We start from the raw sequence: 22843 nt of genomic DNA on the forward strand, positions 1-22843 counted from the left end.
TTGTAGAAATAGAAAATATAAATAAATACAAGGAAAGAATAATTTCTCGGAATATACGTACAGCTAGTAACAATTTTTTCAAAAAAGTTTTACCGTTGAAAAGCTAAATTAAAATAAAAAAGTTATGCAAGCTTAGTTTGTCCTTACTTTGCAGAACCAGTTTCTTTAAAAACATAATAAAAAGTCTATTTTTTAAATTTCCTTTCATTCTGTCTAATTGTATTTAGTATAGGTTTGTAGTAAAATTCAAAGAACAGATAATATGCAACACTACAGCGGTCATTCAGTAAACTCTATGTAAACTGAAGTGTTGTGTGCTGTGACGTACATACATGCATCGTTTGCGGGCTCTGATTTACTTATATCGCACGTCACGATGACATATTGCAAAAACGCATAGGAAGTCATCTGGAGACCCGAATTTTAGAGTCGCATTTTAAATATCAAGCCGTATAGATGTAGGTGTACATTCTGATTCCACATCAATACCGTTCGGTGTCAATGGTTGTTCGCTGTGATGACCTGTCGTGCCGTTGTAAATTGGCAATTAGCATTGAGTAGAGACAACGCACATCACATTTTGAAAAAAAATTCTGGAGGTACCTAATCACCCCATTATAACACATTATGAAAATTATCTCATAACACATTATAACACATTATGAAAATTATGAACATTATCTCAATGAAAGATTATAATTATCAGGACGAAGTCACAAGCTGCTTCAATAGAAACGTACAGCAAACGTGAAGTAACGACGTTATTGTACAATTAGGCGGACGACTACGCTACAAGCAAACAGTACACACGCGTGCCATAGGCTTTTTTGGCAGTAGATGTTGCTACCCCAAATCGAAATGGACTGTGCAACATTGATTTCGTAATAAGTACAACAAATTGTGCAAAATTTGTTTGAACAAGAATCCGGCACAGGATCTTCCTTAGTGCGACGTGGCGCTGAAACCTGAAATCACGGAGTGGTGAATAATAATGCGAAAAATCCTTTGGCCGCTGGGCGGGGGAGCAGGAGTAGTAGGCAGCGTTGGGGGTCGTTTCTTAGACATCAAAATTGCTTTGCGAGGAGCGTTTAATTAATTAGAAGGGTCGTCACAACCGCCACTGCTAACTGCATTAAACAAACCCAAGTACACACTAAACTTTTTTACGCCCTTTTGGCCAAAAAGGGTGTAAGATAATTGAAAAAAGGGTGTTGGGAGGCCCTTACGCCCTTTTTCTTGAATCCCAACAGCCTTTTTTGTAGCTTTCCACCCTTTTTGCGTGAAAAAAAGGGTGTTGACCAACCTCAACACCCGTTTTTTTGGAAGGACGTTGAAAGCGTGTGGAAAAGGTGTTCAGCTCATCATTGATTGAGGTCATGCATGCAATATAATTTCAAAAAGACATCCCATTGTACCATCCACCCAACCTCGTCAAAAATGTTCAAAAGCAAAAAAAAAAGCTGCCAAATTCAATAAAAAGCAGCGGCAGCACCGACGTTGAAACAGGAAAAAATATCAGCCCTTGCTTATTACGACATCGACAGAATAACACTCCCCCTCCCACTTTTTGTTTTCTACAACCTTGCACGGAGCACAGCACAACCTTGAACTGTGACATCTGTATCATCATTCCGTCGTTCCCTGTTCCTCTCCTGCCCCACCAGCACAATCATAGCCCCCTCTGACAACAGTCATTCTCGTCACTCAGTGGAGTTATAAAGTACTAGCAATCACAATTTTATTCCATTCTTATTGTTAGCGACCGTAAATATTGTGTACAAATGCAATAAACAGACCACCTAGTTTCTCCTGCAGAAACAACGTTGGAGAACAAGGCAGATATCAAAAGAAAACAAAAGTTGGGAAGGGAGGGAGGGGGCATGAAATCGGGCGCTAAATAAACAGACGCCAAATAATAATACGATTACTTACACTAGAACACTGCCAAATTTTATTGCGGAGTGTTATCTTACTATCTGCTGCTTTTTTTAACGTTCAAATTGAGCGCCAAAAAACTCAGTTCGCGTTTTGTGTTTGTAAACTTAAAAATATAAGCTTCTTTATTATATTACACACAAAAAATAATAAGTTACTGTTATATTCAGTAAAATAGGCAATTATTTATTGTTGTCGTTTTAATTTGTTTACGCAACCCGCTGCCAATGGCCGACACCCCGAGTACGGCGTGCGGCGGCGCGGCCAGTTACCTCCTCGAATCGTCACGTGACCCGTCTGGCGTCGGTTGTGATCTGTGGTGTACCGTGTACCGTCGTGCCGTTGAACAAGCGCAGTTATCAGGGTTAATTGGGTCCCTGGTCGTTTTCGGTTGTGGCTGTCGTGTTCGACTTCGCGAAGAAATATTTGAGAACAACTTTGCACCTGAAGACGGCTAATTTCGTTTGGCGCTTGCCCCTGAACGTCGCTCGCTCTTCTGCGTCGTTAAACGTCCTGGCAGGTAAGCTGTCTCGTCACATTTGCCGCCTTTCTTGTCACTGGATGTCGTTTGTAGCTGTGATCGCCGCTTTAAGGATTCGTTAACAGGGGCCCGCGTGTGTGAATTGTTTAAATGAACTGGCTTGGTTGAACCTAGAGGGCTGGTCTCTAGAAAGGCGATGTGCGAAAGAACATTGTGATGCTTGCATTGAGCGCTGAACGCACTGGCGCTCAGTAACGCAGCGGCGCTCAGTAACTCAGTAACGTTTCCCATTCCGGAGCACTATATTGAACAGCTTCAGAGTTCACCACTGCGAACCACGTCTTACGCGTAGTTTATCAGAACACGGGCGGCTACTCCTAAAAACTGTGCTGCGCAGCGTTTACGGCTTCGTTAATCACCGCTGTCGTTTGTGCCGTGTTGGGAATGGCGAGGGAGAATCGTTTGCGAGCGAATGTGCGCGCCTCGCAAGCTTCGTTGCGTTTGCGGCGAGCCACCTCACCATGTGTACGGTGCCGCTGTACGCGGGCATTGATTTTGGCTGAATGTTGTGTTGCCCGAGTTGTAACATTCGTGCACCCAATAATTTCCATTCTTGCCTGTGTGGTAATCATGTGTCATCCTGTTTTAGACCTCTGGACGGTCTGAGCACATCACGTCCCTCCATTCAACCGGACAAGAGCCACAAGCATTGTCAACAGTGTTTGGCCGCCAGAACGTAAGTTTTCAAACACAGTTTTGGTAGAACAGTGGGCTACCATACTTTAATAATGTTCGATCACTTGAATGTACAAGCTCTCGCCCCCGTAACAATTATTGGTGTTTCATGCATAACCTAACATGTAGCCACTAAATGGCAACCTTTGTTGTTAATTTCGGAAAACTCAAAGTTTCACCCAAAATCATAATGTGGGCGTAGCAGTTAATCACCATGTATACGAATTTCCTGGTGTTAGTCATGTTTACGGTGAAGCCATATTTCTTAGGTAGACAAAAATGTTATTACCTTCGTAGTTTCGTCTTCGATAAAGCCTTACCAGTTCTGTTTTCAGCTATTTTTTTTATGTTTATCATGTGAATTTACAGTCCTTGCAGTCCACTTTTTCAAATAGTTATGTAACTGCCCGTACCATTTAAAGAGGCCTGATTGGGGTTCTGAAGGCTGCGATTTACGCACGCTAGTGCTGTCCCCCCAATAAAGAAACATCCTTCCACAAAGAAAAAGATTTGAAAGTGTAAAGTATCAGCTGCATTATTCTTAACTGGAACATGCTAATTGAAAGGCCTGGGGCTTTTCCTGAAAGCACTGTGGATGTTATGAGAGAGGAAAACCACTCAAACACATCTGTCAAGGCCGTTGCTGCTCCAAGATGCGTGCAAGCATTGAGTCTTCTGAGCAATACATTACACCCTTTTTTTTAAACAACCGACGTGCATGCTGAACGTACTCCTGATTGGGCGTGTGCCAGGCGCGTAGCCAGGAATTTTTTTCGGGGGGGGGGGGGGGGGGCGTGGTCGACCAAAAGATGGGACGGGGAAATATTGATACAGGGTAAAGCTGTGTTTACAGTGGTGTATTTACGATGCACATTCAGAGGCTAGTTATAAGAAACCACGATGGACGAGAGCACCGCGCAAGCCAGGGAGCGAACGCGCTTCACCGTCAGCGTCCTCTTCATCTCTCTTCTTGATGATGATGCCCGCTAGCACAGTACATGAATACCGTCCTATTTGTGGGGAATCTAATTAATGCCCCGTAACACAACCCCCCCCCCCCCCCGGTGGTAGGAGCGCCGTCTCGGTGCTTGTCAGGGTAAAGCTGTAGGTTGCGAGCGGTATGGCTTAAGACGCGTGACGTGGACGACGTCTGTTTGTGGAGAGCGGGATGAGTCTGACGGAACCAGTGGGGTGATTTCGTAATTGACCTCCGTCACTTGGCGTACGACACGGTAGGGGCCGTAGTACCTGGCTAGAAGCTTTTCCGAACGCCCTACACGGCGTGCAGGACACCAGAGCAGCACCAGGGATCCAGGTGCAAAGTGGCGGGTGCTGTGGCGGCAGTCATAGCGATCCTTTTGAGAGCGCTGGGACGAAGCGAGCCTTACGCGAGCAATGTTGCGGGCAAAGTCAGCGCGGGCGATGGCGTCTTGTGCATATGCGGAAGGTGGCAGAGGGTGTTGAAATAGAGTGTCCAGTGGTAACGTCGGCTCTCGGCCGAATAGTAGGTAGAAGGGAGAGAATCCGGCAGTATCAAGGCGCGACGAATTGTAGGCAAACGTTATGTAAGGCAAGGCAATGTCCCAATCACCATGGTCGTCAGAAACGTACATTGACAGCATATCTGTTAAAGTCCGGTTAAGGCGCTCTGTGAGGCCGTTGGTTTGAGGGTGGTAGGCGGTAGTAACCTTGTGAACGGTTGCGCATGAGCGGAGGATGTCGTCCACTACTCGGGAAAGGAAGTATCGTCCGCGGTCTGTCAGGAGCTGCCGAGGGGCACCGTGGTGTAAGATGACGTCGTGCAGGAGGAAATCGGCTACATCAGTTGCGCAGCTGGTCGGAAGAGCCCGCGTGATTGCGTATCGTGTCGCATAATCGGTGGCCACGGCAATCCACTTGTTGCCGTTCGCAGACCGGGGAAACGGACCGAGGAGATCTAAACCAACTCGGAAGAATGGCTCAATAGGTATATCGAGCGGCTGAAGAAGACCGGCGGGTAGCGTGGTAGGCACTTTTCTGCGTTGGCACATGTCACAGGCGCCGACATAACGGCGAACCGAGCGGTACAGCCCCGGCCAGAAGAAACGGCGTCGCACGCGGTCATAGGTCCGGGAAACCCCTAGATGGCCAGCTGTTGGAAGGTCGTGGAGCTGCCGTAGTACATCTGTACGAAGGTGCTCAGGTACTACAGGAAGCAGATCAGGACCATCCGGGCGGACATTGCGGCGATAGAGGACGCCATCCTTCATTCGGAACAACCGCAGTGAAGGGTCGGAGGGGGCAGCGGTTAAGCGGTTTATGATCCTGCTCAAGGAGACGTCAAGGCGCTGCTCAGCAGCAAGCTGTTGAAAGGAGGAAATAGACAAGACCGAGGTGGCGAGTGAGTCGCAACTTGTAGGATCGGGAGGCTCGACTGGGTACCGCGATAGACAGTCAGCGTCTTGATGGAGGCGGCCGGATTTATAGACTACAGAATACGAGTAATCCTGCAGCCGCAGAGCCCAGCGCCCGAGGCGTCCGGTCGGGTCTTTCAGGGACGCAAGCCAGCATAGCGCGTGGTGATCTGTCACGACGGAAAATTGTCGACCGTAGAGGTATGGGCGAAATTTGGCGACAGCCCACACTAGGGCAAGGCATTCCCGTTCAGTAATAGAATAATTTCGTTCAGCTGGTGTCAGCAGGCGGCTGGCGTAGGCAATAACGCAGTCGTGGCCCGTTTGGCGTTGAGCTAAGACGGCTCCAATGCCGTGACCACTAGCGTCAGTCCGTACTTCCGTGGGAGCGGCAACATCGAAGTGAGCTAAAATGGGCGAAGTTGTTAAGAGTGAGATCAGGGTCTTGAAAGCCTGAGCTTGCTCACTTCCCCACGAAAAGACGGAATCCTTTTTGAGAAGGTCGGTGAGAGGGCGTGCGATATCAGCGAAGCCTCGGATGAAGCGACGGAAATAGGAGCACAGGCCTACAAAACTTCGAACGTCTTTCGATGACCGGGGCACCGGAAAATCTCTAACCGCCTTTATTTTGTCGGGGTCAGGCTGCACTCCATTTGCGTCGACAAGGTGGCCCAAGATAGTTAGTTCGCGCCTGGCGAATCGGCATTTCGCAGAGTTGAGTTGTAGGTTCGCTTGACGCAAAATAGCAAGTATTTCGGACAGGTGATGGAGATGAGCCTCGAACGATGGAGAAAAAATAATGACGTCATCGAGGTAGCACAGGCATGTGGACCATTTGAATCCCCGGAGGAGAGAGTCCATCATGCGTTCGAAGGTAGCTGGCGCGTTGCAGAGACCGAAAGGCATAACCTTGAACTGATATAAACCGTCTGGGGTGACAAAGGCGGTCTTTTCTCGGTCCATCTCGTCGACTGCAATCTGCCAGTAACCTGAGCGTAGGTCAATGGACGAAAAGTATTTGGCACCGTGTAGAGTGTAGACAATCTAAGGCGTCGTCGATCCTGGGAAGAGGGTAGACTTCCTTCTTGGTTACTTTGTTCAGGTGGCGGTAGTCTACACAGAATCGCCAAGTGCCATCTTTCTTCTTTACCAAAACTACCGGGGAAGCCCAGGGACTGCAGGAAGGTTCGATAATGTCCTTGGCGAGCATTGTGTCAACCTCTTTCTGGATGATGCCTCGTTCACTATGGGACACACGGTACGGACGCCGATGAATGGGTAGCGCATCACCTGTATCGATCCGATGGGTGACTGTGTAGGCAAGGCATCTTGCGCGTTGTTTTGCAAACGAAGCTTGAAATAACTGACTTTAACATGCGATTTGTGTATGCTCAACACTAACCGTAAAGCCCACCTTAAGGATCTTAGATGGTGATGATAATGATGATCACCTAAATTCCCGTTCGCTGGTCTATGGGCAGACCACGGGCGATTCATTCGTCCGCAGAGCAGGTGGTTAGGTGGACCCGCGCTCGTGAGCGTGATCATGAGTGCGCTCGTGAGTGGTGCGTGGTCCCCGAAGTTTGTCGGGCGGAAGTGGAGGCCAACACTGGTTGTTCTCTATCAAGATTCTCATGTTTTATAAAAGATTTTCCTTTAGAAAAGGGACTTTTCTTGTCAGCTATGAAGTACAGTCGAGCACGATTTGAAGGTTATCGCGCCAGCATCGAGCGGCCAAGCGGGCCACCAGCCCACGGTTTTGTTTCGGAACCATGAAAATCGAGATTTCGCACTCTTCGCTCCCTTGTTGGCTGTTCCATGATACAACAATGGCCCGCACGACTGAGTTGCCACCCTTTGGGTTTCAAGCTGTACATTCGTTGTTATCAAGCACAGACTTGGACTTGGTTGCCCTTTATCTACGCCGGCGATAATGGAGCTTGCATGGAATATTTGCTAAAGCTGGTGTTCTTTCTGCTTCGTTTGAAAGAGTAGCTTTCCCGCGACAACCTTCGAATCGCAGTGGACTGTACATGCGGCGCATTCGTATATTATGGCGGTGAAGCTAGCAAACGTGCGTCTTTGTCCTTAAGTAATCGCCTTTTGTTATTTTTTGTGCTAGTAACGTGAGTAGTAAACTTACGCTAAGCGGAACACCTTATTGCACTGCTGTTGAATGTTGAGCTTGTTGCACGTTTCTTAAATTTCATTATATTTCTATCTGTTAAATAGAAACAGACATGGCTTCAGTAAAATTCTGGTTAAGCAAATACAGAATGCTGATCCTAACCAAGAGGGAGGTCAAGGAAACAGTGGAATAGTGCCAAAAAAACAAAGCTCCGCAATAAGGAGAATTGTGCAGTTTTGTTGATGTGGAGGAAATACAAGATGGGCAGAGCAATGCTTTTTATGCAGCAGAAATTATGGATCTGCAATAGTCAATGAAATGCGATGTCGGTAAAAAAAATAAACATATCAAAGATTGATAGTTGACTGAACAAAATACAGCGACATGCTCTGTCATGTGATTATACTTTGTACCAGTGTAAATACAAGGAATGACACGCTCCCGTCCACATGTAAGCCTATATGAGGCTTTTCCTGCTGTTCTGCCATTCCCCGGCCGTGCTGTTCCGCCAGGGAAACAGTGGGGCTGTTTCGATCGGCTCGCGGCAGGCTCCCGGCGCTTGTCGGTGTATCCGGCGCGAAATGCAGCCGGGCTGTATATATTGACAGGTACAACACCATCCTGAGCGGGCGCAGGGATCAGACGTTGACATAGCCCTTGTTTTCAGCTTTATATGAGCAAGAATGTCCTTAAAACTGCAGGTTCCGTGCCTGCAGGTGACTTCAGGCGGTTTTTCAGGCTGCTTAAACCGCACCCCAGCCTTGGCATAAAACATTATAGGGGTGGGGGGGGGGGCACTGCCCCCCCCTCTTCCCCCCATTCCCGGCTACGCCCTTGGCGTGTGCTTATTCTTTCTTGCATCCACCACATTGGAGTCACGTTGATTTGGGAATGCTGGAATCCAGCATATGCTGGCAAGATAAGAGAGCTTGAACACAACCCACTTGCCCGCAATGAGTTTTCAAAGATCTCCACCACCTCAAGGTACTGAAGTGAGATGTAAGCATTGCCTGAAAAGCATACCAGATGAGGGTACCAAATCATAGTTATGGGTCTTTCTCGCCCATTTACGTGTTCTGAACGAAAAAAGTGCCATTTAAAGGTGACACGTTTTCTGCCGATTTCTGATGCCTGATTAAGTTTGTGGGCATAAATTTAGCGGCTTGCTCACATGTCTAACGTGTATGTGGGCTTGTTAGGAGTGAAGTAGGTAAAAATTGAAAGGTTTGATTGTAGTTGTGTATAGATTACCTACATTGTTTTCATTCCTAGAAAAGAAAAATTGAGGTAACCCTGCCATTTGTTCTGCATTGCTGCGTTTTATTATGCTTGTATGATTCGTAGAACCTGCAGGAGTTCAGCTGCTTGTTAAAGGAGAAATGAACAGTTGTACAAAAAGAAGAGCATCTACTAAATAAAAATCTTCACAATCGCAGGATGCCGACGGTCCACCGACCAACTTGCGTCCTGCATTGTTTCTGCTGGGTGGAGCGGCGCATGGAGCATTTTTCAGCGTCTCGAAGTTTGTGATCAAGCGCTGCCCCAAGTGAAGGATGCCACAGAGGGGTCTTCTGTTTTAATGCCACAATTTCATGTGCTGAGCACTTACTCGTAAGGCATTTTAAATATTCATCATCCCAGAGGGTATGTTACCTCCGTCTTGGGTGGATTGTGGCTGCAATCAGGCTATTTGTGACAGAACAAGTGAACCACGTGGTGAGAGTCATTGAGGCCTTGTTGATTGCGCATGCTTCTGAAATAACATTATCATTCAGCTGAATACTTTCTAAATATTTCAATTTGTGAACAAAATATGATAAAAGTCATGATTAGTTGTACTACAGTGCAGGAAAGAAATGCCAGCATATATTTTAAGAGCCTCTGATATTTCAGGTCATTGGCTGGTGAGCAATAAAACAGAACTGAAAATTGTTTAAAGTGAAATCAAACATTTGTTGTGACCAGTGCATGACCCGTAGTAAAAGCTATCTGGTCTCCCAATTTCAAATGTGACCGGAAATGCCAAAAAAATAAGGAAATAAACAGGACAGCTCTCTACAATAAACCAATTCAAAGAATTGCTCAATGTCTATAAAGTGGTGATTCAGGCGGGTTAGTTCGGTGTTGATGAAATACAAGCAGGCACTCGCCTGGTCAAAAACAAATAAACAAATAAAGACGTTTTGGGGGCCCTACTGGTCCCTTGATCACAATGAAAGGGGGGGTGAAAGTTCGCGATTATTTATAGGTTCGGTGGCGCAGAGTGCGCTTGTATGTCTCGGGGAGATTCCCCCGCGACCGGTTAATCGTGTTTTTAGTTGGTTGAATATGCACTGATTTTAAAAGTGGTCGTGTCGACAGGCGCTTCTCTGATGCTATTATGCTTGCGGAATCCTAATCGATGACGTGGTCAGTAGCCAGGTGATGATCCGCCAAGGCATTTCAGCTTGCATTGCCTTTTTTGACATCGTTCTGGTGCTATTGAATTCTTTTAAAAACTTCCAGTTTCACCTATGTAGGATGCGTCGCAATCCTTGCATGGAATTTTGTAGGCAACTCCGGGGAATCTTGATTTTTCTAAAGGGTCCTTCACGCGTACCAGCTTCTGCTTAAGCCTGTTCGTTGGCACGTGTGCAATTTTAATGCCATATGTGCCAAACACCCTTGCAAGAGCTTCACTGATGCCTTGCGTGTAGGGGACGGCAGCGCGTTTTTGCCTGTCTTCTTCAGGAACCCTTTCGGAGGAGGCAACTGAAGCCCGCAATTGTTGCGTCCTCACAAGCTTTGAAGGGTAGCCGTTGCTACGGAGGTCCTTCCTTACCACGGCTAGCTCTTGCTTGCGCAGACCAGGCTCAGAGCAGATTCGTGATGCGCGTGAGAAGAGTGCAGCGGCGACGGAGCGTTTTTGGCCTATAGGATGCGCAGAGTCGAACCCCAGGTATCTACCCGTGTGGGTCGGCTTTCGATACACAGTGGTTGTAAATCCTTTGGCCGACCGTTTCAGAAGTACGTCGAGGAAGGCGATCTGTCCGTTATTTTCCTGTTCCATTGTGAACTAGATGCTTGGAACACAAGAGTTTAGATGCTCAATTAAAGGCATTACGTTTCGGCGGTGGGTCACACAAAAACAGTCGTCTACGTAGCAGACAAAAATCTTAGGGTCGTCTTGTACGAGCATAGCGCAGACTTTTCTAGAGCCTCTAAGGCAATATTCGCACAGACTGCTGAAACGGAAGCTCCCATCGCTGTTCCAAGCCGCTGCTTGTAACATTCTACGTTGAAAACAAAACGTGTTCTGCAGGCCAAACTCCAGGCAAAATTACGCGGTCCGGAGTTGCAAGGATCTACTCGAGAACGATGCATCTCTGCCTTCACGTTCGCCAATTGAGACGCAAGACTTATATCGTCTCCTGGAATTTGGCCTGCAGAAGACATATTTTGTTTTCAACGGACACTATTACAAGCAGCGGTTTCGAACAGCGATGGGATCTTCCGTTTCAGTAGTCTGTGCAAAGATTGCCTTAGAGGCTCTAGAAAATTCTGCGCTATGCTCGTACAAGATGGCCCCAAGATCTTTGTCTGCTACGTTGACGACTGTTTTTGTGTGATCCACCGCCGAGACCTAATGCCTTTATTTGAGCATCTAAACTCTTGTGTTCCAAGCATCCAGTTCACCACGGAACAAGAAAATAATGGACAGATCGCATTCCTCGACATACTTGTGAGATGGTCGGCCAAAGGATTTACAAGCAGTGTGTATCGAAAGCCGGCCCACACGGGCAAGATACCTGGGGTTCGACTCTGCGCATCCTATAGGCCAAAAACGCTTGTCGCCGCTGCACTCTTCTCACGCGCATCACGAATCTGCTCTGAGCCTGGTCTGTGCAAGCAAGAGCTAGCCGTGGTAAGGAAGGACCTTCGCAGCAACGGCTACCCTTCAAAGCTTGTGAGGACGCAACAATTGCGGGCTTCAGTTGCCTCCCACGAAAGGGTTCCTGAAGAATACAGGCAAAACAGCGCTGCCGTGTCCTACACGCAAGGCATCAGTGAAGCTCTTGCAAGGGTGTTTGGCACATATGGCGTTGAAATTGCACACGTGCCAACGAACAGGCTTAATCAGAAGCTGGTACGCATGAAGGACCCTTTCGAAAAATCAAGATTCCCGGAGTTGCCTACAAAATTCCATGCAAGGATTGCGACGCATCCTACATAGGTGAAATTGAGAGCATGACGGGATCCCGTCTGGCCGGGAGGGTACATTAGGAACCAAAAAGAGACGCCGACCAGTCCAAACAAAACGTACTGACGTTTCGGCTTCCAGCACGGAAGCCTTGTTCACAATAAATGCATCACCAGAAGTGGGTCGTTTAAGTGGGCTTGAATAATGGCTGCAAAGAGCGTGCGTAGATCAGGTTTAGATTTCAGTCGTTACGATTGACCGTGTTAGATGTGGTCTGAATGATTAGTGATTCCAGATGTAGCCGTGATGCGGTCACTTTTTCTGTAGCGACGATTCTTGCATTGTCCCAATCAATCTTGTGGTCATTCACGACGGCGTGTTCGGCTAAAGCATTGTTGCGGACGCTTCTATTCTTTACGTTACGTGCGTGCTGCTGCAGACGATTCTTATAATTTCCTGATTCCCCGATATACACGCCGCTGCAGTCTGCACAAGGTATCTCGTATACCACACCGGGGAAGCACTCCTTGGGCAAGCGGTCCTTGACTCTCACGAGCTCACGGCGCATCTTTTTGGCTGGAACGTGGGCCACCTGTCGAAGTTCCTGCACCAAGTTATGGCTCCGCTCGTCGGTAAAGGGACCACTCACGTTCGTAATTCTTTCGATTTTGTCGAGAAGACTCGCAACACCGTGATCGAGAAAGACGACTTGATGGTGTCCTTCGACGTGAAGTCCCTTTTCACGAGCGTTCCGATTGACCTGGCTGTCAACGTATGCACCTCTGCTCTCGAGGCTGATGAGACGTTGCCCGGGAGATCACCGATGGATGTGCCAGAACTACGCAGGCTTCTAGATTTTTACCTGAACAATACGTACTTCGTCTTTATGGGCCATTTTTACAAGCAAAGGCAGGGGACTCCAATGGGTGCCGCTTTTTCGGTCACGGCGGCGAACCTGACCATGGAAGCGGTGGAAGCACGCGCGTTAGCATCCTTTGCCCCTCAACCAAAAGTGTTCTTGCGTTATGTCGACGATTGTTTCTGCGTCGTTCAGAAAGACGCGGTGAACAGCTTGCTGGCCCACCTCAACAGTATGGAACGTGCCATTCAGTTCACGTCAGAAGAGGGGGCCGATGGCAAACTTCCCTTCCGGACGTCCTCGTGTCTCGGCAGGGCCAGAGGCTACGTTTCAGCGTATACCGCAAGGAAACGCACACAGGCCGCTACCTCCGTGCACCCCGCTTCCCACAAGAAGGCTGTTGTTAGCACGCTACTGCAGCGTGCGAAAAGATTGTGCTCGAAGCCCGAGGATGCGGCGATGGACACGGCAAAGGGGTGGGACGACCTGGCTAGCTGCGGGTACCCGAGGCACTTTATAAATGCGACGGAAAGCCAACTTACCCGACGGGAACAACTGGACGTGCCTCCTGCCCCGATGAAGCGAGCTCCTGTGCCCTACCTTCCAGCAACAAGTGAATGTTTGGCACGTGTCCTACGGGAATATGACGTGCAGGTGGCCCACGTTCCTGCCAAAAAGATGCGCCATGAGCTCGTGAGAGTCAAGGACCGCTTGCCCAAGGAGTGTTTCCCCGGTGTGGTATACAAGATTATACCTTGTGCAGACTGCAGCGGCGTGTATATCGGGGAATAAGGAAATTATAAGAATCGTCTGCAGCCGCATGCACGTCACGTAAAGAATAAAAGCATCCGCAACAATGCTTTAGCCGAACACGCCGTCGTGAGTGACCACAAGATTGATTGGGACAATGCAAGAATCGTCGCTACAGAAAAAGTGACCGCATCACGGGTACATCTGGAATCACTAATCATTCAGACCACATCTAACACAGTCAATCGTAACGTCTGAAATCTAAACCCGATCTACGCACGCTCTTTGCAGCCATTATTCAAGCCCACTTAAACGACCCACTTCTGGTGATGCATTTATTGTGAACAAGGCTTCCGCGCTGGAAGCCGAAACGTCAGTACGTTTTGTTTGGACTGGTCGGCGTCTCTTTTTCGTTCCTAATCCTACATAGGTGAAACTGGAAATTTTTAAAAGAATTCAATAGCACAAGAACGATGTCAAAAAAAAAAAGGCAATGCAAGCTGAAATGCCTTGGCGGATCATCACCTGGCTACTGACCACGTCACCGATTGGGATTCCGCAACTATAATCGCATCAGAGAAGCGCCTGTCGACACGACTACTTTTAGAATCAGTGCATATTCAACCAACTAAAAGCATGATTAACCGGTCGCGGGGTAATCTCCCCGAGATATACATGCACACTCTGCGCCACCGAACCTATAAATAATCGCGACCTTTCACCCCGTTTCATTGTGATGAAGGGACCAGTAGGGGCCCCAAAACGTCTTTATTTGTATATTTGTTTTTGACCAGACGAGTGCCTGCTTGTATTTCATTAATAAATCACCCTCCCCTGACGAGTTTTCGTCGAACCTTGGACTCTGTTAGGTGTCAGTGGGTTTACACAGCCAACTTGTGGGGACGCACATAAGCTCTTAACAAATGAGCTGCGTGGTGGCTATGCACTAGCCATGGTTTTATTAGTTGCCTTGATGAATATGATCATCTGTCGCAGTGTTTTAGGTAGCTCACTCGCACATTATTCCTTTGTTTTTAGGACATTGTGGAGTGTCCAATGATTTTTCGTTCTATTTCTGATTTTTATTGCAACTGTAAAAATGTCAGGAGTCCCGTAATGAGTTTCTGGCAGTAATAGAGCACTAATGTGTGCATGAAGGCAGCAAAAATAAAAAAATTGGCTGCCTTGCCTTTGCTTAGAGGGGCCATGCAGACAACACACAAGTTTGGTTCATTCGACAGATTGCCTCGTTAGAATCATACTGACACCATTTTTAACGCGCACTTTACTCGAATAAGCTATATAATTAGGAAAAAGTGAATGGCAATGCGACCCACTAGCTCATTTCCCACAGCAGTACCTATGATGTCATATGTCCCCAGCTGTGCGAATGGCTGAGGCCGGCAAAAGCAAACGCAAATGGGGCAGGCCTTATAAACATGCCGAACGAGCTATTTGCGCTTAAATGTAATGCATATTCATTGTACAGCAGTAAAAATGGTGCAGTAAACAATGAAAGTTACGAAAATACGCGTAAACATACAAGTATCGATGCGCACTGCTGTTGGTACGGCGTGCACTAGGCTTGTTTTAGCTGGACAGCACTCCGCCGCTTTGGAGTTGGCCTGCACGGCACTGGCCGATTGGCATAGGCGATGTTGTCTTACGTGACCCTGTTTGTCGAGGATACCCCATGTTTCACAAAACCATTACTTTTTACAGTAACGAAAACAAGCCAGGTGCAGACGCGGTCAAAAACAAAGCAATGGCAAACAACGGTTCGTGGATGAGTATGGTAGCTCCACCTGGGAGGACTGATGGCTAGCAAGGCCGCAGACCCGAGTGACGCAGTAGTTTGTTTGATTACACGCACTTATGGCTTCATTGCTGACATCCCAGAAACACACGATATGGTGGGAGAATCAGACTTTTAACCTAAATTAATTTCTCAGTGAATGCAGCATCATTTGCGGCCGGTCAAGTGGTGGGGGCACTTATAAAACAGGAAATATGTCGAACGAAACGAAATTCTATGTTGTCCCAATGGCCCCCCTAATGCACTGTATTGTATTTTTGGTTGCTGTAGTGATGTCACCATGAAGGAACCGCAGTAGACAAAGTTAATGTCAGCGCTTTACCATGCATTTTTTGTGTTCGATGGAAACAAATATAATACTCCAACGAAGGACTTCATCCGAAGCGTTCCCCGTTTCGGAACCTACTGGGCTCCGTCATTAGAACTGTCTATGTTTGACCAAGAGTAATATAGTCTACGCCCGTTACAACGGACCCTCTGAATCCGGAAAAAAAAAACGTCCGCTGTAGCCGAAGTATGCAGTATCCGACGTGGGGGGGGGGGGGGGCTATGAGCCCTACAGTGGGTACTTTGACCGATATTGCATGCATAGTACATACACTTTGTTCTTTCTACACGCCTGCAGCACCTCTGCACAGTGTTCGCGCGGGGGCAAAGAATCGCGTAAACACCGTTTCCAAAACTTAGCACCGGCACTTCGAAAAGGCCTAGCGCATGTGGTCAAGCGTGTAAAGACGCAAGATGAGCTGAGCAAATAACGCACGAATATAACTAGGCGCAATTATAAACCAGCTATAAAACATCAGTCGTGCCCATCAGCATTAGTTAGGCTCTTTTAAATCCCTCACGACGAGGCAGGTTTTCCCGAAACCGTTCGTCAAACAAATCGGATCGCTGCCTGACGTTCCCTCAAGGCAGATTCCACATTTTTAGCGATTTTATGCTGGTCATTGAAACAGATGTAATGAAATAATCTGATGACGGTCAGCTGTAAAATCGAAGATTTAGACCAGTTGGACTGCGCACGGTTACCGGCAGATTGCACACAATGGATGGAGAACAACCCCTACTTGAGGCATTTCTTACCTTTTTCACCGAACGGAACGGGAACGCTGCATGCGTGGGAATAATAAAAGCCGAACTTCACTGAACCCGAGTTTTTTATTACATAAAAAAACTGAAGAGGGCAGACTCGCCTCCGAGTGCACCACTTCGAGTATTCGATTGCCCTGTTTTAAATCTCACCGGAGTCGCGTTTATCGGCAGCGGCCTTGTTCTTGACGGTACAGCGGACACTGTGCTTAGACAGGCCTGTACTTCTGGCGATGTCAGCCTGTTTTTCCTCGTGTTCAACAGCGTTAATTACGCTTAATTTATCCGACAGTGAAATCAGCTACCCTGCCGCTCATGCCGCTGGTCACACAAAAAAAAAAGCCACTGGCTTGGCTTGGCTGCGCCAACGACCCGGCTGCCAGCAATGTTGCCAGACATAATTGTTTTCTTGCCAAAATAAACGAAAAAGCACACCGGGCGCCGGCCCCGCGGAAGTCCGCTATAAACGTTCAGTCGAAACAATTTTCGCCTAAAATTTAGTCTGTTGTAGCCGATAGACTGCTCTAGCCGGGTCCGTTGTGAGCGGAGTGGAGTCCATTTAAAATGCATGGGTACCAGACAAACCAACAGAAATGGTCTGTTGTAACCGAAAGTCCGTTGTTGCCGGATCCGCTGTAACGAGCGTAGACTGTAGTTCTACATATAAACAATTTTTTTGTTTGCTGCAGCGGATCAGAGGCTAGGGCACAAATAGGGGGTAGGACAGCTAGATATCTGTTCATCTTTCACCGGCTTGCTTGGGTGTGACAACTGTATCTAGTTGTCAATTCCAATTTGTTGTGGTCAGTTTTTCTCAACTAAATTGTAGCTTTTTAAAAGATTATGGTATGTTTTTGTGGGCCTAAAGGGTTGCCTCATTGCATGTTTGGCCTATGTAGCGTTGAAAGCGAATATTTTGCTTCAAAGTGGAATGTCGGCCTAGTATCATGGTCTTTTGGTTGCTGCTCACTTTCATTCATGCCATTATTTTTTATATTATCACTTAAAATTAAATGTTAACCAATATGCTGTCATTTTAATTTTGTCGCCTGCTTTATACTTTCTTTTTTTCCAACTGTCTGTAAGGAGTGACAATTCGTCTTTTTATGATACCAAGGCGTCGGACTGTGCTAGTTGGTACATGTTTGAATGGATGAAAAACCAGCGGAAAACACAGGGTACGGAAGAGAACGACGGGATAAGCTTGTCCCGTTGTTCTCTTTTAACTGTGTCCTGTGTTTACCGCTGGTTTTTCATCCATTCAATTTTCATGAATTTGTTGAACAGTGATTAGTTTAAGTGCTCAAGCAATTTTTGGCTTGAAGGTTCCCTGCAGCATTTATATAAGTGATCTCTGCTCTTGTTTTACCCAAGACCCCATTACCAGCCTTAATGAGATTGTCTTTTGTAGACATGAAGTTGAAATAAATATTTGTTTGCATTGCTTTGCATATTTTGAAAGAATTGCTTGCTCACTTTCTTTCAACCCTGCTTCTTAATCCTGCTTAAAGCATTTTTCCATGTTTATTTTTTTTTCAGAACCAGGAAGGGTGCTCATCCTCGGTTCTTGCTGAAGCACCAGTATCTGTACTTCACACGTGAGCTTTGAACACGCAGTAATTTTGGTATGAAACATTTTACCAGTATTAGCTTGCTTTGTAGATGTCAAAGCTCTCGACAGTGTAGTACATTGTCTGGTGTAGTGCACAATCTCTCTATAACAGCACCCGCTGGGTGCTGTTGTAGAGAATAATTTTGTGGCTATAATACTTGAGATTATTTTAAAATGTACATCAAATACTAGTAAGAATAGCTCTCTAAATTGGTGGCCATTTTCCTGGTGGAGGCAGAAAGTGAAAATGCCCATGTGTGGAGATTTAAGTCCACAATAAATATCCCAAAGTTGCCAAAGCTAATCCAGAGCCCTCCTCGCGGTGCACTTAATATCCCATGTGCAGCTTTCTGTAAAAACAGCCAGAAATGTATGATCAATTTAAATTGATTGTAATGTTTCTAAATGCAAGTATTCTAAGTTTAAGCTGCCTTATTTAGTAAAATATTTTCTAACAATTGCATAGCTACCAAAGGTTTACAGAAAGGCTTTCATTGGTTATGCACCTTCTCAGCGAAACAAAAATGTCATTAGGAAAAGCAGAAAAAAACCTAAATATGGAAAGTAGCAACACTAAAGCTGCTAATAAAAAAGATGCTAAACGTTTTATCGATAATATTGCTGATTTTGCTTCTAGTCAACTCTAAAAAGGGCTATAGACGGGTTTGATGGTTCCCATAACGCACCTCGTAATACTAGACAAAACTAATGGGCACTGGCTGTTGGCTTTTCATTTCCAACATCGAAAAATGACCCCACATCCACCAGCAGGGACATAATGCAAGGCACCATGCACAAGCTAGACTCATGATAAAATACTGCTATAACAACAATGTCATCACATTTCAACCAGCGAACTCATATGCATTGTTCTGTGATGTTTACAGTTCTTGGTATTGCTATGTGGGGTCATTTGTCATGAAGCAAAAAGAATAATGTAAAATAAAATAAGTGGCAGTGGGGACCCAACTTTTATGGGTAGAATAAAGCCACAGTACGTAGGGAAGTATACATATTGTATTTGGTCTGCCTTAATATTGAGCTTTTTCTGCTCAGCTCAAGAATAGGCACTAAACATTGCGAGTAGCTACCGTGATTGGAAGTTTGATGCAATGCTGAGAAGCCAAGGGTTTTAAGGTTCGAAGAACTTTTGTGCAGTTGATCTGTTGCACGCCTACTTGCTTTCACTGCATAACACGTTTATGCTGTGCAGTGAAGCTCGAAGGATGTGCGCTGCAGTTTAGCAAAATGAACATAAAATTGAATTTTTAACACCGTTTCGAATAATCAACATCCTCTAATGATACAACTTCTGTACTGCGATTTGGCTGTAGTATTAGACTTTATAAATGGATGTTTCAAAAATCGGTGGGCCAAAAAGTTCAAGTAAATCATCAGCTGACATTGAGCTTTAATGGAATGTCTCATAGAACGGAGCTTGGAAAGCACGAATGTTTCATACCGTAATTGTGTGTCATACTGTGCCATATGTGGCTGCACACCTGCAGCGCCATTTGTGAACCGAGGATGATGCACCCTTTTTGTACCCCTTTAGGTGGGTGCTTTTGCACGAAAGAATCCAAGCACCCTAAAGGGTGTGCTTGGATTCTGGCGGTACTTGTCTGTGCTAAGCGCATGATATGGTTTGGACATTCCAAGCTCTAGCCCGCAGAACGCAAAGTAATGCCTTGACTCCAACGCGAGTGGTTTTAATAACAACTTTGATGACACCACTGTTGAGAATCGGTTGAAACGGAGCAGGCGACGCACGTCGGTGTTATATTTTTCTTCGGCGTGCGGCCGCAGTGGCACGAGCCGCGCGATCAGCCATGTTCGTGGCTATTTCAGTGTTGCCAAACGAAGAAATTGACAGCTAAACTTTTCAATGAATACCGGTCAAAGATAAATGTTCTTTATAGTTCAGACTGCGGTGTCCACCTCATTGCATTCGGAGGGAAGGAAGTTCATAATTGCTTGTATCTTGATATTTGGTATGTGCTTGGCTGTGAAGTTTTAAGGGAAGTTGCCAAAATGTTGATTCATAGACACCTCAATCATAGTTTATGGTTGTGAATTAGTTTTAGTCTCAGGATTCATGCACAGAATTTTGCAAAAATTCTTGTTTCTTTTTTTTTGTTGCAACATTTACTGTCGATTGTAAAAGTTTGTTCGGAAAACGTGATTTCATTCAGCTTGAGTCTCAAGATTTTTGACACAAAAGAAATTGTGCAATTTATGGTCAATAGAACTTATGAATGTGGTTGTCTGCCTTTTAAAAAAGTTGTGACGACAAATACCAATACAAGTTCTCTACGGGTGCACATCACATGGGATATTGTTTTTGGAAGCTACCACCAGAAAACATGATTGCAATTGTAGTGGGGGTCCAGTTCTGTCTAGTTGTATCACTTGAATGCTAATGTGTAGTGAGCACACTGATAACGGTTTTCAGTGGTCCCTCTAGTGCACCAATGTTGTGATCGTCACGTGCATGAAATTGTGAAGTTCTATTATTTCTTCTTTTTTGGTTCAGACTACTACGTTTTTTTTTGTGTGTCATGTCAAGTTAACCGATATTTCAAGATATCCGAGATTGATACCACGAGGGATCACTGTATATATAACTTAAAATTGTGCCATTAGTCATACATTGTTGCATTTCATTTACTTACAGAGCCTCCAGACATACACCTCTCGCCATGAATTGCATTAGGACACCATGGTGATAGGTCGCAAGCCTCCAATGCTATGGAGATGACATGCGCAACACACCATGGTACTGCGCATGCCATCTTCTTTAAAAAACGGTGTGAGGATGCTCAACACCCTTTATTAAGGGTGTTGAGCATCCTCAACATCCTTTTTTGAGCTCAACACCCTTTTTTTGTTCTTACACCCTTTTTTCGTCCGTACACCCTTTTTTTGCGAAAACACCTTTTAAAGGTGTTAGCCATGGGACAAGGTTTTTACACCCTTTTCGGCCAAAAAGGGTGTAAAAAAGTTTAGTGTGTACAGCATTTCTGTGCAATCCAGGGGCATGTGTAGGCAGTGTTGTAGGTGCGGATTTGAGCACTATGTTTCACGGATTATCGTGCGATCCATCGACGTGCACGGTTGCGGAACAGCCAAATTACGGGGAAAGAAAACCGGAAGGAGCAGTCAGCGGCCTTCCAATGTATACAGATGTTCTTGTTGAGTCGTGCTTTAGTGGCTGCTGTCGTTTGTAAACTCCGCCAGAGCAAAAGAGGTTGCATTTGTCTTTTTTTGTTGTCTGAGTGTATAGCGTGAACGTATAGAGAAAGCAGTTTGCCTCTGAGCAATTTACACCAAATACTCAAGTGTCTTTTGCACCGCGTGCCGGACCATTATGGAAAAAATAAGCAGTAGGGGTCGCCTAGGAAATTCCGTGTGGTTTGAAATCGGGATCGCAGCTTGAGCGTAGGAAACTGGTTAGCCACATTTTGCGACTACCCATTTTCAGGGCCTATGTTTGCACAATGATTTCTTCGAAAACCGTAGGAAATCTTGACGCACAAAATGAAGACATAAGACAGGAACTGTAGGCGCTGGAGTTGCATTATTACTCGTTACAGTGCGTTACAGTTAAATGGAGTGTTGTTATTGTTAGTTGTAAGAATTGAAGCTACACAGGATGTTGCTCCGTTTTGATATTATAACCAAAATAAATGTGGAATGTACATGAATTCAATATAAATATTTTTGCTTTTGTCTTCAGCCGAGCAGTTAGAAAATGTAACCATTGCTCACACTGAGCACAAAATTGTTGGTTTCGCAAATTGCATGAACTCAAGAATAAAAGTGTCGTACTCTTTTATCTAGCGAATGTAACGCGGCAGTGTTACAAAAAAGTGAACGCGCTTGTTGTGGCTGCATAGTGCTTGCGTCAGAGAACTGCAAACAGGTGTTAATGTCTCTTTCTTCACTGGTATTTTCTGTTGTGTAATGCTTTGTTCACCGCAGACAATTACAAGCTCCAGCAGAAAACCTACGAAACATTATATATTACTGCGATTAAACAAGCGAGAAAAAGAGCCGCGGAGGTGTGAAGAAGGCATTTAATATTATCACATGGGGAAAGCCGAATGACTGCATTTCCGAAGAACGTCATGAGGCCCAGTGGATTCCACATCTAAAAATGCATTTTCAAGCAACGAACGCAGGTGCAATACGTGTACTTGCAATGGTATCCTAACTACTAGTAGTTATGGAGTTTAGTTTTTCTGCGTTTTTGTAACCACCAAGCGGGGCAACTTTGCCCTAACCGGCATCATGGAGGCACCGCTGGTGGACGTGTAAAGGCAAAAATTAGGCTTACGATTCATCTTGCGTAGAAATTTATGGCAATACAAATTTAAAACACAAAAAGTATTGAGAAAGTTTTTCATTTAAACATTTTGATAATTTACGGGCATGAATGAGTGGGTGTTCTTAAAGTATAGTTAATATAACTCCCAGCTCACATTTAAAATAATACCAAAAAAAAACATGCGGATTTACAGTTTGCTTGACTATTTTTGGTCTTTCACTGCTTGAACGTTCCTCAAAATAGAGGTTCTCGTGGTTCTAAGCACTGCATTTTTAAGTAGACAAACCCTCCGTGTATTTCGTTTCTTTGCTAGCCATGTTAATAAGGAACATAATTTGCTTGTGATAGGATTTTTGTATATCGCGCTGAACCTCTTTAATGTTGTTGTCGAGGTAATTGTAACGCTGCGTGGGAAGCGTTCAACATGTGTAGCTAGATAAGGGGCTGTGCGCTTCGTCAGCAGCCGAATTGTCGTGGAATCCATGCCCTGGATCCCCCATCTTCAGCGCCCCCTCCCATTACGCCTTCCACGATC

The sequence above is a fragment of the Haemaphysalis longicornis genome, unplaced genomic scaffold (genome assembly GCF_048455015.1).
Source record: "Haemaphysalis longicornis isolate Haplotype H1 unplaced genomic scaffold, Haemaphysalis longicornis Haplotype H1 scaffold_9, whole genome shotgun sequence".
NCBI lineage: Eukaryota > Metazoa > Arthropoda > Arachnida > Ixodida > Ixodidae > Haemaphysalis > Haemaphysalis longicornis.